The sequence below is a fragment of the Cupressus sempervirens genome, chromosome 7, assembly GCF_028749045.1.
Source record: "Cupressus sempervirens isolate cs-2001-9-10 chromosome 7, ASM2874904v1, whole genome shotgun sequence".
NCBI lineage: Eukaryota > Viridiplantae > Streptophyta > Pinopsida > Cupressales > Cupressaceae > Cupressus > Cupressus sempervirens.
Window position 1 is genome coordinate 280,931,010 of NC_143124.1, and position 15,831 is coordinate 280,946,840.

A 15,831-nucleotide genomic window follows, 5' to 3' on the forward strand; every position below is an offset into this window, starting at 1 on the left:
ATCACATTTCGACCAAATTGACCCCAATTTATCAGATGGTTGAAAGTTTTGGTCAAAAATTGGGGTCAAATGTACTAGTGTAATATTGGTAGAGGATATGATTCGACCACTGCAATCATATGGGTTAAGTCTTTCGAGAAACTTCATCAACCTTGCACATTCTTGAAAAACCTGTCTTGTCATTTGTGTATCTCTATCCCATTAGATGATGAAGAGAAATCATTAACATCATTGCACATTATAATAAATGTATCAAATCTCCTACTGCTTCATCTACAAAAATTAGTTCCACAATGAAACATATACGGACACAATTGTAACAAATGACTCCCCACTCCCTTACATTTCATATTTTTTGATTTGATTGCAATTATAACTGGAAATTCTCCACCTTCTAAAGAATGCAATGAGACTGTATTTTATTCCAAAGAATGAATCAAATGCAAATAATATACATTTTACAATTTAATTTTTTTATTAGAAATCACTATATATCTACCTAGCTATGAGAAACCTAGTAATTTTTTTCACTCTCAAATTTAAGTCATACATTAGAATATCATAATACCTTCCAATATCCATTATTTTTATCAAAACAACTCAACATCTATCAAATTAACAAACATAAATCTTAAATATATAATAGTAATGCCATGTATGATATCACTAATTACCATGTAATCATATTATAAAATAGTAAACATATTATAAAAATATAATATGATTATCTTAATATAATACTCATAACTATATTTCTAAATATAATATATTAATATTTCTAATTAGAATAATTAATTAAGCCGATAGGCTTATTATGGGAGCTTTGCTCCCCAATTTACTTTTTTTGCACAGAAATGTTGTAAGATTTCTCGGTTTTATGATTTTTCGTTGATGTAAAAACTCATTTTAAAAAATTGAAGTTTCCTTTATTATTGTCAATTTTGTAGGAAAGTTTCTAACTTTTATTTCTTCTTCAAAAGTTTCTATTTTTTCCTATATTTAACTTAAATGTCTATCAACTAACCTATGTTTCTCTCCCATTTCTGACATTGTGTAGGCTCTATTGGATTTTTCCTATCAATAATTTTGGTTATTTTTTCTTCTTGTGCATGTTTATTTTTTTTCATATATAGAGGTATTATAATGCCACAATTTTATATACTAGTTTGAATTGCTTGATAAGTTTAACATAATAATAAGTACATAGTGAGTAGTTACAAAATGCATCCATATAGATTATAGCAAGTTTATATACTGGTTTGAATTGTTTGACAAGTTTAATATAATAATAAATACATAGTGAGTAGTTACAAAATTCATGCATATAGATTATAGAGAAGTTGAGGAAACAAATAGAAATGGTAATACATGCATGACCAAAAAAATATGCATAGGACTAAATCATATTAGTTATAAAAATTTCTTAATTTTATAACTATATAGGCTTGTTTCAATTTATTGTTCAAATCATTTTTGATAGCCTTGATTTGATTTGCAAATTTATCCATCTCTTTACAAATATATGTACTCATATATCTGTGTTGTTTATGAAGGACATTGAAATTATATTATTTTTACTATCACATATGTTGACAATGGTTCATGTCTTTTTTATAAATCTTATAAATAATAATGATAGTCAATTTATATATACATTTTGATTTTAGAATTAAAAAATTAAATTATCTTAAATTACAATTTCAAATGCAAAAAGTCAATAAGATACAAAACAAAATAAAAAGATTGCATTTGTATCTAGATTTTATTCTTAGAAAATTTGATTATAGAAAAAATATAGAAAGATTGTTTTCATATTAATTACAATTTCAAATTATATGCTTGCAAAAATATAAAATAGAATAAGATACTTATATTTTTAAAAAAATATAGAAAGTTTGCATTAAGTCTAGATTTTTAGTTTTTTGGTTTTAAATTTAAGTTGATTCATTTTAGAAAATTGAAAATAGAATTTAATATATTTTTAAATTTTTAAATAATATATAAGTAAGAAGAAAAATTAAAATATATATCTAGCACACACACACACACATATATATTTATATTTTTGAAATTTAGTAATTATTAAGATAAAAATAAAAAGGTATGAAAAAATGTAGATTACATATCTTCAATAGATATAGATAGATTTCCTTTGTAAGTAGATTTTAGTTTTAAATTTATAGTTTAATGTTATCATTTAATTTTTTACATAAGAATGATTTCAAATTTACAAAACTATTTTTATTTATTTTTATTGAAGAAAGCTAATAAATTACAAATAGGGAGAGTAGCAAACAAAAGGTTGATAAATTTAGAAAACTTTGTTAGGTACATAGATTAGTTTGTACCATTTTGAAAAAATTCTAATACAAATGTTGTTTAAAGTAAAAATATAGAATAATTGTCTTCATATCAATTATACTTTGAAATGATATGTATGCAAAAACTTAGAATAAAATAGGAATACTTCTTATTTTTTTGAATAAATATAGAAAGTTAACATTTAAGTCTAGATTTCAGCTTTTTAGTTTTCAATTTATGTTGATTCATTTTGAAAAATAGAAATAGAACTTTGTATAATTTTAAAATTTGAAATGATTTACAAACAAGAAGAAAAATTAAAATATATGTTATACAAATTTATTTCTATTTTTTAGATAAATTTAATAAGTATTAAGATAAAAATGAAACGCATGAAATTAAATATTATTTATATACCTTTAATAAATAGAGAGATTTTATTTGTATCTAGGTTTTAGTTTTATTATTATAGTTTAATTTTATAATTTAATTTTTTTTAAATAAAAAACGTTTAAAATTTAGAAATGTTTGTCATATATGTAAATTGATTTATATTTCTTTTTATTTTAAAAAAATTCATAATTATTTATTCTTTTAAAATAAATAAATTTATTTTAATTCCAACATAAGACATAATATAAACATTTATTTACCTATACTTTAATAATGTATTTTAGAATCATTATATTCTCACAAGTTTTAGAACTATCCATTATGTAAATCCTAACTATAACCATAATCTCAATCCTAACTATAATCATAATCTCAATTCTAACCATAATCATTTTCCCAGACCCTTAACCCTAGGCTAAACCTTAATCCAAACTTTAATCATGTAGCTACAATGTGACCTTAAGTATGGCTTAAACCTTAAACATAATGTTAATTCCAACTTAATTCAAATTTTTCTATGGATTGAAAATTGTCTTCACCTACTAAAAATCTAAATCCATCTATCTTAATAAATTAACCATTTGCCTATCATTAAACTTTATTAAATTATACTTAGAAATTGAACCCTTGTCCTAAAAAAATGAGTTTTTGATACTTTCCAAAATCTTCTCCAATACATTAAACTTTGAACCTAGGTAACTCTAATACTTACACAGAACCGAATTGAATCATAATATATTTGAAACATAAACAAGTTAACCCTAATCCTAAACTATGTAATTAATTTTAAGAAATATTTGTGTACCATAGCCTTAATCCCAAGCGATATTAAAAATTTAAGATATATTTGAATCATAATCCTAACTCTAATCTTGTCCAACTTGAAACATAACCTCAAACTTAACTCTAACCCTAATTAAATATTATGTTAAATTGAAAACTTAATCTAATTATAATTCTAAATTTAACCATAATAGTTCTTTATTTCCTTTCATTCAATTACACAAATCATTTTTATCGACTAATCGTTGCACGTACATAAATGTGCAACTGCTAATATAGTGTCGTCTAAATGGGAATGTAGCACCTTATTATGGGCTGATAAGTAAGTGGACAACATGTTATCAGTCATTACGAAGTAAATTTCGGAGGATTTCTCGTATCCTTCATTTCCATAGCAGTTAAATTTCTTCGACCTTCTATCATCATGATAAGAGCTAAAATTCTTCAACCTTCGTCCATCGCCATTTGCCTTAATTTTCTTCAAGTCTTCTCTCTTCCAAAGTTTTGTTACAATCAAACAAGTTGGAGCTTGAAGAAAATTAAGGCTATGCCGTTGGGACAAGTTCGATTTCCCAAAACCTAAAAAGTCGACTGAGGGAGTATTTTATACATCAAAATACACATATTTTTATATTCGTATCTGTTCATAACTTACAGGATTCTATTCTATGTAAAATATTTTGGTTTTCTAATCTATTTTCTGAATGAACAGAAGTACTCTTAGTTTCTAGTTAGTTTTTAGTTTTGTTTAATGCCATGAGTTGTGTGTCGCTTAAAGCTTCATCTCGTGGGTATGTGCAATTTCCTATTAATTTTGGTTGTTTTACTGATGAAGAGCATGCATGTATTCATTTTTCATTATAAATATTTTGTTATAATGGGCTCCTTACATTGGATCTGGAAATGTCTCGTGGAACTCTGATGTTTCTGTTGAAATTTGGATGCAGCGTCTTTAGGCGAGGGTTGATACAAGGTTGGAAATACTCGGAGGAAATAAAAATTAGAACTAGTGCTAGAAAAGTGGAAAATTGGACTCATAATTTACGAACTACTATTTGAGATACTACAATTAAAAAATTAGAATTTTACATAATTACGAAAGTAATTTTAGTTATTTTAATAGTTTCAAAGAGATAACATTTGAAATTGATGAATGTAAGCATTATTTTTAAGGTACACATTGAAAGGATATTTGAAGAGGGCCACTTATTCAAGAGGAAAAGTTTGGTAAAAGGAAAAGAACATTCACTTGTGGTGAACTATTAGATAGTTTTTTTTCTTTTTTTAAAGCAATAAAAGAGTTTTGGATTAAAAAAATAGAAATTTTGATTTTTTCTTTTGTTAATTGAAGTCGAATTTCTTAGTTGAGATCAAAGATCTCATAATATTTTAGATTCATTGATTTAATTTTGGTATTATGGAGAGCATCTAAAAGGGATAGGTCATTCTTAAGAGATTCCTTTTATATAACATCTAGATGAGAGTATATGCAAGGTGATAACAATAAATTCTACAGTTTTGACTTATTCATACAAGATGGCATGGGATGGTAGCCCCTTTTTCTATTCAATCTCAGAGAGGAAGCATTTTAATTTTATTTGAAAGATGGAATAGAGGGATTTGACAATATAGGCACAAATAGACTATCGATTGTATGCACTTGGAGATATATAGAACTTATGAAAACATTGGGAAAGGGTACAAGATATGTTTCAAATTATATGTTAATAGGGCTATTGAAAATCATGTCTATATATTTAAGCCAATAGGCTGATTGTGGTAGCTTTTCTCCCCCATTTTCTTTTTTCAACGGAAATGTTGTAAGACGCAATGGAAATGTTGTAAGACTTCTCAAGTTTATGATTTTCCGTTGATATGAAAACTCATTTAAAAAATTTGAAGTTTCCTTTATCATTGTCAGTTTTGTAGGAATGTTTCTAACTTTTATTTCTTCTTCTAAAAGTTTCTATTTAACTTATATATTTATAAGCTAATCTATGTTTTTCTTCCATTTTTGACATTGTGTAGGTTCTATTGGATTTTTCCCTATCAACATTTTTTTTTATTTTCTCTTCTTGTGTATGTTCATTTTTTTTCATATATAAAGGTATTATAATGCCACAAGTTTATTAAATTTGATTGGCTAAAATGAGTTGATATATAAGGACAAATTTATAGTAACTATCTGCTATATACAACTTTAGGTATTTTCTTGTTATTAAAATATTTATTAAAGTTATAGTAAATAAAATAAATATCTAGTATACACATAATAGATTTAATCAAGTAGTACTAATAATTATAATATGTAATTTAGTTATTATAAAGTGAAATTATGATTGATATTATAATAATTAAGCCGATAGGCTTATTAAGTCGATAGGCTTATTGTGGGAGCTTTGCTCTCGAATTTTATTTTATTTTTGCTGGAAATTTTGTAAGACTATTTTCCGATGAAGGATAAGAACTCTTTCCTTCTTCATGATTTAAAAAACCTAGTTAATAATTAGAAAGTTTCCATTTATTTGTTTAGTTTAAATTTCTATATTTTCCACTATTTCTATAATTTTTTTTTACTCTTAATTTTAAATTCTCAACTATAATTTCTCTTCATTTATGCAATGGATTATAATCAATACTAAAAGAGGTGGATGTGGGTGTTTATCCTTTTGCTACTACCATGAAACAATGCCAAGATGCTATATCTTTTGTCTATTATTTGATTCAATAGTTTTTACACAAATTTGTTTCACAATTTATCAATGATGATTTTCTTGGGAGGGCATGTTGGTTGTAGGGGTTAGTTTTTGTGTTGCAGAAATAATTTTGAGCCACAACTTACACTTTTTTCCAATGCAAATTTTTAGCAATAGAACATTAAATTTGCCGAAAACTTGTGATCAAGAGTATTTCAAAGTTGTGGTAATGAAAGTGTACAATAGAAACTTGGCTTCTGAGATGGAGTTTTTTACTAACTTTGGGAGACTGTGTGACATTTAATTTGTTGGTATGTGGATTTTTAGATTGGATAGGAATTAGAGATTTTTTTTTCATCTTGTTAATGTGTATACATAGATATGTTAATAGATTAAATACTCTTATTTTAAGGTTCATAATTAATGCTCTTATTAATATTCAATATTATGGTTGTATGACTGAATAATTTAACGATTTGAATAGGTCATAAAATATTGTAAAGCTATGATTATTTTGAGTAATTATATGTTGCACTTCTTAGAATCAATGGAATAGAAAATATTTTAATTAGTACGCTATTTTTCTAGACGAACTATGTATTGTGTTTCTACTACATGAGATTTGGAAAAAAATACAAACATCAAGTTTTTATTTATTTCAAATTTCTTTGAGTATAGTTTGTTATAATTTTTTCATGAATGTTCCAGGTTACACTCTATTTAGGTTTGAATTTTTTTCATTAATATTCTAGATTATATTCTATTTAGATTTAAAACACAATCTATCTTAATAGAAACATAAATTTAAAAAAAAAAAAAAAAATTGTACCATCGTATGTGTCATTTTAATGGTAATTTTTCTATCTTGAGAATATTTTAGGATATTTATATGTTTTCCTTAAAAAAATTTCATAGCCTCTTGACTCAAAATTTATTCATAATCAAGCAACACAATATAAATTTTCAATTTTATGATTTCTCTAATCCAAACATTAGGGAACATTTACCATCACAAAAATGGTTTAATTTAAACAATTTTTTTCTTTTTTTTCATGCTTTAAGTAAGTTTTCTTAGCCATCACTCAGCTATGATTCTTTTAACAACTTAAAAAAATCTACTTAAGTTGATAGCCAAATTGTATTGAGCCTCCTCTACTTTTTAATTATCATTGGCATGTTTCTAATTCTCTAACCACTTTCTAATTTTAGAGCTATAAGATTTCCACAGTCCATTAGATTTCATTTGAATTTTGGAGTATGATTGTGTCAAGATTTGATCCATCATGAAGATGTAAGAGACCTAGTTTCTAATTTTGTTTAAGAATTTGTTTATAAATTAAAAATATTATGAAATGTTGGTGAGGGAAAAATGTATTTCCAAAGAACAACTTCATCAATGAAAATGTCTATTTTGCATTTTATCATTCAAATACATTTGTTGAGGTAATGAATTTTGTCTTTTATTTTTAAAATTTAATAAGAATTTTATAAATTTCTATGCAAAAACATATAAGAAAGGGACTAGATAGAAGATAAGGAAAATATATTAGCTTTTATAAATATATTGGTTTGGCAAGTTATAAAAAATAGAGACGATTACAAGTACCATTTATAAAATGTAAATAATATTAATAATATATTTAAAAAAAAATTATTAGTATAGATATTAAAAATATTATTATACAATTTTCTCTATAATCTATCATGCATTTATTGGTATAAATTTAGTTAAAATAATATGTTGGTTAGAAATTGGCTATTGATTTCTTTAATTTCAAAAAAAATTTATCAATAATTTATTAAAATGTAAAATTAATTGTGGCTAAGTTCTATTTATAGAATGTAAATAATATTAATAAAATATTTTAAAACTTCTATTATCAAATAAATTCAAAGAGAGATATTTAATTTTTTTACCAATTAAAAGCAATAGTTATCATAAGTTAAAAAAATTTCAAAAAAAAAAATTCTTATGAAATGTTGGTGAGTGAAGGTGTTTTTCCTAAAGACACAACTTCAACATTGAAAATGTCTATTTTTTCATTTTATCATTCAAATACATTTGTTGAGGTAATGAATTGTCTTCTATTTTTTGAATTTAATAAGAATTTTATGGATTGCTATTCAAAAACATATAAGAAAGAGATGAGATATAAGATAAGGAAAATATATTAGCTTTTAGAAATATATTAGTTTGGCAAGTTATAAAAATTAGAGATGATTACAAGCACCATTTATAAAATGTAAATAATATTAATAATGCATTTAAAAAAATAAATATTAGTAAAAATATTACAAATATTATTATACAATTTTCTCTATAATATATCATGTATTTATCGGTATAAATTTAGTTAAAATAATATATTGGTTAGAAATTAGCAATTGATCTCTTTGATTTCAAAAAAAAATTATCAATAATTTATTAAAATGTAAAAATGATTGTGGCTAAGTTCTATTTATAGAATGGAAATAATATTAATAAAATGTTTTACAACTTTTATTATCAAACAAATTCAAAGAGAGATATTTAATTTTTCACCAATTAAAACAATAGTTATCGTAAGTTAAAATTATTTCAAAAAAATATTGGATGGTAACATTATTAGATTCTTTCATTTCAAAAAAAAAATTCTATCACTATAAAGTCTTCTTTATAGTCTATAATGTATTTATTTGGTATAAATTAATCAACTCATTTAAAAAAAAGACATTTATGTTTGCTCATAGTTTTGGTGGTCTATAATGTTGACTTGGTAATGTCGAGTATGGTTTCAAAGACGTATTAGTTTGTTAGTTGAGTTGACATTTTTTTTGGTAAATTTTTTATCTTCACAGTGAAAACACTTCTATCGACTCATCGTTGCACATACAAAAACGCGCAACTGCTAGTTTAGAAATGATGGAGAAAAATATAGTTGCAAGCCTCCATCAAAAATATGTACCTTGGTGGATAAGAGGTGTGGAGATAGTTATTGCAGTGCCTCTCCCATGTGCTTCATGCATGACATTGCAATTGAAGGCTTCATTGTTTCCTTACATGATTGGTTGAATTTGTCTTATTCTCACACAAATTTATGCTTTTACTTTTTTGTTATGTTTGACCCATGAGAGATTCTTATCTTTGGGGTGATTAGATTTATGTCAATGCATCAACAAGCTATTTTTGTCCTTATTGCTAGTGGTGAGTAGCATGGTAGCATAGCTTGTTTCTTACCCAATTTTTAGTGTTAAACCATTTAAGACTACAATTGTGAGTTATGTAGACTCATTGTGTACTTGGTCTATGATAGCCACACCATTCTTTGATTATTCGTATGTTATAATTTTATATTGGCATTATGAAATGCACCTAATTACTATATATTCTTGTGTCATTTATGAGATTAGTCCTTATTTTATGATGGTATCTATTTTATACAACTCATGAGATATTGTGGTTTATATGATTTATGATGTGATTTGAATTTTTTATAGATGTACATGCATTTATAAAAAAGTAACTTCACATCAAAACAAGAGGAGGAGAGCAATACACAAGAGGTGGATTCAAAAATGTTTTGAATGGACCAATAACCATAGGGGATTGGGTCCTAAAAAACTCAAAAATAAAATTTGAAAATAGAGAGGTTTAGGTGGGAATCCAAAACCTATACCATGAGAGACCCTCTTGCACTAAAGAAAGAAGGAGCAAGGAATAACAATATAAAAGGAAGCCTAAAAGAGAAACTTTTATTCTAACTGATTAAGTTGGGGTAGGAAAACATAGGACCTCTATTGTTAACATTAAGGTCAATTTGTCTATTAGTGAGTTAACACTTAGTCAGTTGGTTACATTGCTACCAAGCTCTATAGTTGCTACCAAGCTTATCATTCATCTAGCAGTGTTAACCAAGTGTTTCAGTTGCTACTAAGCTAAATCATCAAAATGTAGTTCATGCCAAGCTTTACAGTGTCTACCAAGCATCTAAGATGGTTTACTATTTCGCCTGAGCATAACAGAGTTTACTAAGCTATCTAGTATAAGTGATGAAGATCTTAGTGTTAACTGAGCTCTATAGTATTAATAACCAAGTTCTATAGTATTTATCAAGCTCACATAGTGAACGAAGAGAATCTAGTGTTGACCGAGTCATGCAATCTTCATCAAGTGATTCAATATCTACCAATTTTCTTAGTGCTCATTGAATCATATGGTGCTAACTAAGTTCACACTACTCAAAGTGATTAGCATGGATCAAGCTTCAACTTCAATTGAGTGCTAGAGTATGTTGAGTATTGACAGTTTTTTTCAAGTGTCAAAACATCACTGAGTTGACTTCAAAACCTAAGTTATAGAAATGGACCAACTTTGTGAATTATGATGAATTTGGTATTGTAGCCGACTTCAGTAAGTAGTTGATTGGATCGATATATTTATAATGTATTGTATCATATCCAAATGTAATTGAGTATGAGTATGTGAAGAAGTAAAAGTAGATGAATGCAAATTGAAGAAGGCTACAAGAAGTATAAGGGACAATAGAGACTTATCTATCACAATAGGGTGATCATTGCAATTCAAGGAATCTCATTCAATAAATCAAAATTGTACATCAGAGATCAGCCACTGATTCATTCTAATACGTGCATCAGTCAAATCCTTTAACTGGGAGGACTTAATAGTATTTTGCTAGATCTCCTAACAGAGTGCATACTTCACTATATGTTTCTAAATCCTTTAACATTGTGAACCCAATATTCCTTAATACTCTTAATAGTGCAGATCACCAAAAGTGGTCAATTGTAAGGCTTAACATGCCAACTCTATATTGCAGTAATAAAGCTTGTGGATATCATCTGCACCTCATTTTTACTTTTTATTTGGAAGGTTTCTAGGTCATCATATATCATGTCAAAGTGTTATGAATTTTTTATTGCTTTCATTCTTTCATGCATGCAATTAGATCATAGTAATGTATGAAGGATTAATTGGTGAACTGAGTTAAATTTTAATTGGTTCCTGATTCACCCCTCCTCTTTTAGTAACCTAGCCTACCTTATATTTCCAACAATTGGTATCATAGCATTTCGTTCTCACATCATAAATTTAGCAACTTGAGAAAAGATTAGAGGCAATGGAGGTATATAGGCTAGAAAAGGCTATTGATAATGAAAAGTTGGATCTCAAATTGGCCAATGGACAATCAGGAAAGAAAAGGAGCAACTCTCTCAATCATTGAAAAGAAGGAAAGACCTTGCAACATCAATGGATGACAATCTCTACATTGAAGAAAGAATTGAAGACTTATGCCTAGAAAGAAATTTAGATGAAGTTGATGCAACAACCAAAGACTATTATAGAGGAATCTCAATCTTCAAGAAGAAGTTAGAAAGCTAAAAAGAGAGCAAGAAATTCAATCAATTAGATTATGTGAATTCATGGAACAAAAAGACAAAGACAAAGAGGAGATATAAGAAAAAGATAATGAAATCCATCAACTTTCCCTTCAACAAACATACTTTATTGATCAACTCAATGATGCAAATTAAGAACTTATCAATCTAAGCAGAATGATCTCAGGATGGAAAAGAAAACCAATGAGAGAATGATGAAATATCAAGAAGGAATGAATCAATTGAATGAGAAAAATTATTATAGACAAAAAGTCAAAGATGGATTGGGATATTCAAATAAAGTTGAATCATCTTAGCAAGGAGCTCAAAAGAATAAAATATCTACTTGTAATCATTTTGGTAAGATAGATCACACATCAAATGAGGGTTGGAGAAATGGCAAAGAGAAATTCAATGGAAAGTGTTAAAATTTCAATAAGCATGGCCATAAAGAAAGTGAATCAACAAAGAAACCTAAGTTTGAAGGAAAGTGTCACAATTGCAACAAACAAGGACACAAATCGTTAGGGTGCAAAACCAAGTAGTGGAACCAAAATTTTTTTTTGAAAGCAATATTTGGTTAGGATTACAACACATGGTGTAGATGTCACTACTATGGTGAGTTTGGAAACATTGGAGAAAATTGTGTAAAATATCACATGAGGAAAAGAGACACTACAGAGAGATGTTTTGTTTATATAGAACTTGGACATCTTGCCAAGAATTGTATGAACATTTAGGTAGAGTTGAAGATGAAAAGAAAGCCAAAGCTAATAATATAAAAAAAAAAAGAGGTTGCAATGGGTGTAGAAATATCTAGAGAATGTAAGCTAAAGTCATGAAGTTGTTGATACTCAAGTCAATGAGTTGGTTGACTCAACCATTTCAACTTAGTTCCCTATGGAGATCACTAGAACTGTGATTCAAAAGAAGTCATCTAACATTAGTTCTAGCCAACAAGTAGAAAGATACATATCAATATTCAAGAGGCACAAGGATCACCCAGTGATGATGGAAATTCAAGACCTTACCAAGCTAGGTTAGGTTGCATATCTTATTCTGGATGCAGATGCTAAGTTGGTGGCTCTATCGAGTACCTAGTTCAAACTGAGTGGTGGTAACCTTACCAAGTCAAAGGTGTCATTTTAGAATTAAAGGCCAAACTAAGTGGAGGAAAACCTATCATTGGTGGATATGTGTATAAAGCATTAATGGCAACTGTAAAGAATAAAATTCATTAAAAGGAGGAAATCAAATGTATTGTTTCATCACAAATTTTTAGAGAATAGAGCAAAGACTAAATTTAGAGCCTATAAGAAATTTAAGAAGTTGTTGTTGAAGATTTCTCCCATGTTTGAAACCTTATCAAGAAATGGCATCTTGTACTAGAAAGATTAAGAAAGGTTTTAAGTTGTTGGTTCATGGAGTCGATTGCAAGGATCCCATGGGTAAACTAAGCCCAATAGTTGTAGAGGCACTCGACCCTGCTAGAGCACAATCTTAGATTCAACCTAAGGTACTACTTGTTCATGGCATTTGATCATTTTATCACTTTTCTATTTAGGAGCTTGGAACCCTAGAGATGAATGCGGCATTCAGTGAACTATTTAGGAGCTTGGAACCCTAGAGATGAATGCGGCATTCAGTGAACTATGTGTCCATGGTTTTCTGAAACCTAAACATAAACATTTGGACATAAAGGGTTTGACACATATTTTACATATGTTGAGGGATTTTCAAGTGAAGTGGATTGGATTAATCTTGAGTTGTGTTCATAACATGTAGTTATGGATGGATCAACCTATTTTGATAACCAAAAAGATGATACACAAGATTAATAAATTACCCATGTTGAACAAAGCAAAGACCAAGAAAACCCTAGTCCAAGTTGAATTCATGAAAAGGACTTTTTTCGAATGGGATGGAAGAGACATGAAACTAAGTGGAGTAACTGACATGGAATTAAATTTTGGTATCCATATGATAGCACACAAAATCTATAGCTCAAGCTGGTTGAACAACATATCATGTGAAGTAGTTGACCTAGCATACAAGGTAGCAAAGAATAATTTATCCTTTGATCTTGTCATACTTTTGCTAAATCAATTGAGAAAGAACATGGAAAAAATTTGAGTATCAAAGAACAATGCACTAAAGTTTGGTTCTTCCTTGACATGTTTATTTTTCTATGTTTAGAAGTTTGTCCCTTGTAAAGGAACTATAGTATGGAAGAAAGATACTCTAGTAGTATATCAAATCAATGAATTTATAGTAGAGATGGGAGAAAAGTTTGATAGTATTATGGATAATTATTTTGTGACATTCAAGGAGAAAATACAAAGTAGATATAGGATAACAAGGAAACTAGTAGAAGATTATGAGTAGGATATCTTTCTTATGGTTGATTGTGACAAGGTCTATATTTAAGTAGTCAAGCCTAGAGTGGCACAGGTTAAACCTTAGGAATATGAGGTTAACATAGATGAAATAATAGATATTGTGGAGGCTCTACTATTTGAGCCTATGGATGCTAAGATAACATATTTTTGAACATATGAGGAAGCTAAGGCTAGAATTGAGCTTGAGATTAAGTTACCCCAAGAATTGAATAGAGGAAGGAAAAGGATAGAGAAACTAATGAAGAACACTAAGAAATCAATCTGTCCTCTTATGCTTATCGAAGGTAACCTGGAGATGACTTATTTGAAGATGAAGATAAAGAAGAGAATGTAGAGGATGTAGAACTTGAGGAAGAGGAACCTCCCAAGAAGAAAGGGAAGGTCATAATAATAAAACCTACAAAGTGAAGCCCTACTGTGTTCATAAGAAGATTTTCCAAATAAAAGAGGAAACTAAAGCTAGATGAAGAGGATGAAGTTGAATAGATTATATTTTAGAGGTTTGCCCCTAACCTTCAAGAAAAAATGAAGAAAATGGATCAGGGAATAGGTATAACATGTTTTAAGACTCTTAAGTATGAGACTAGGAGCCAAGAGGAGAAAAAGAAAATGGAGAATGTCCTTGTAGAAAAATTGGGTAAGTGGAAGTACTCATCTAATGAATTAACACAACAAGTTCCCAATGTACTTTTGTAAATAGTCAAACCTCAATCGGATAATGCATTTTACTAAAGACAATAGTGAAAAAACCTTTAGAAAACTTATCCCAAGTCTCAGTGAAAAAGAGGTGAAGGAATAATTGAAAACAAATGAGAAGAAGCTTACACCTAAATTCAATACATGTCCAATATTGCTAAAGAACATGGAATCTATGATGAAGTCTAATACTATTGCATAGAAAAACATTGATGGGTTGCAAAAGTTGAGTGACTTTGTTGTGCAACTAGATGATAAAGATGTTGAAGAAGATGTTGTAGAAGAAGAAGTAGAAATTAGTGATGATGAAATAGACAATGTAGATCTTGATCATGAGGAGGAAGAACAAGATTCCACTGGAGGAATTCTTCCAAAAATTTAGAGTATTTAGGAATTTGATGCAGAAAAGATTGTAGTAGAATTTATGACTTCCTTTTGTCATTCTTCGAGCAAAGCCTTAGTGCAATTAGGCTCAAAGAAGGTCTCTACTAAGTTGGTTGAGGTCAAATCTACAACAATAAGCACACAACCAATCTCTGGAATTAATGTACGTTGTGTTTCAATGATTGAAGTGTCTAACACCTCATCTATCGAGCAACAAGTCTTTCTAGCATCACACTTAAACAAGAAACAACAAGGTATTCATGTTGTTCATGTTATTTCTACCTGTTGCCCCACTTTTCATCCTATACCCATTATGCAAAGTGGAAAATGATCTTGTGTCTCAGTTAGGTTTAGGCATGTCTAAGTCTATTTTTTCCCCCAAGTGAAAACTCTCTCGTTGGGTTTTCTCTTCCTTCTTCTCCCACATTACATAGTTGGGTGGGATTTCCTTGTTGTCACGAGTTTTGTGGGTAGTCTAGGATCCTTTTCGATTCAAATTCTTGGGTCATATCATGATTTTCACAAAATAATTTCCAAGAATGAACTTGCTCATGACTCATTATAGTTTGAACATAAAGAAAATGAAGTCTGTGAAAAACCTAGCATTGGCTTCTCCGTGGCAGAGTTTTGAACTGTGAAGACAATTTCCCATAGAGGTCAACAAATGAGTTTTACATTTTAAAACAAGGAAGAAATGAGTTGTTTTGTGGATAGATCTTCCTTACATTGCAGTATTCTATCTTGGAGTTACTTAGAATTCATCATAATGATTAGGATAACATCTAGCAAAAAACTCTGAAGTA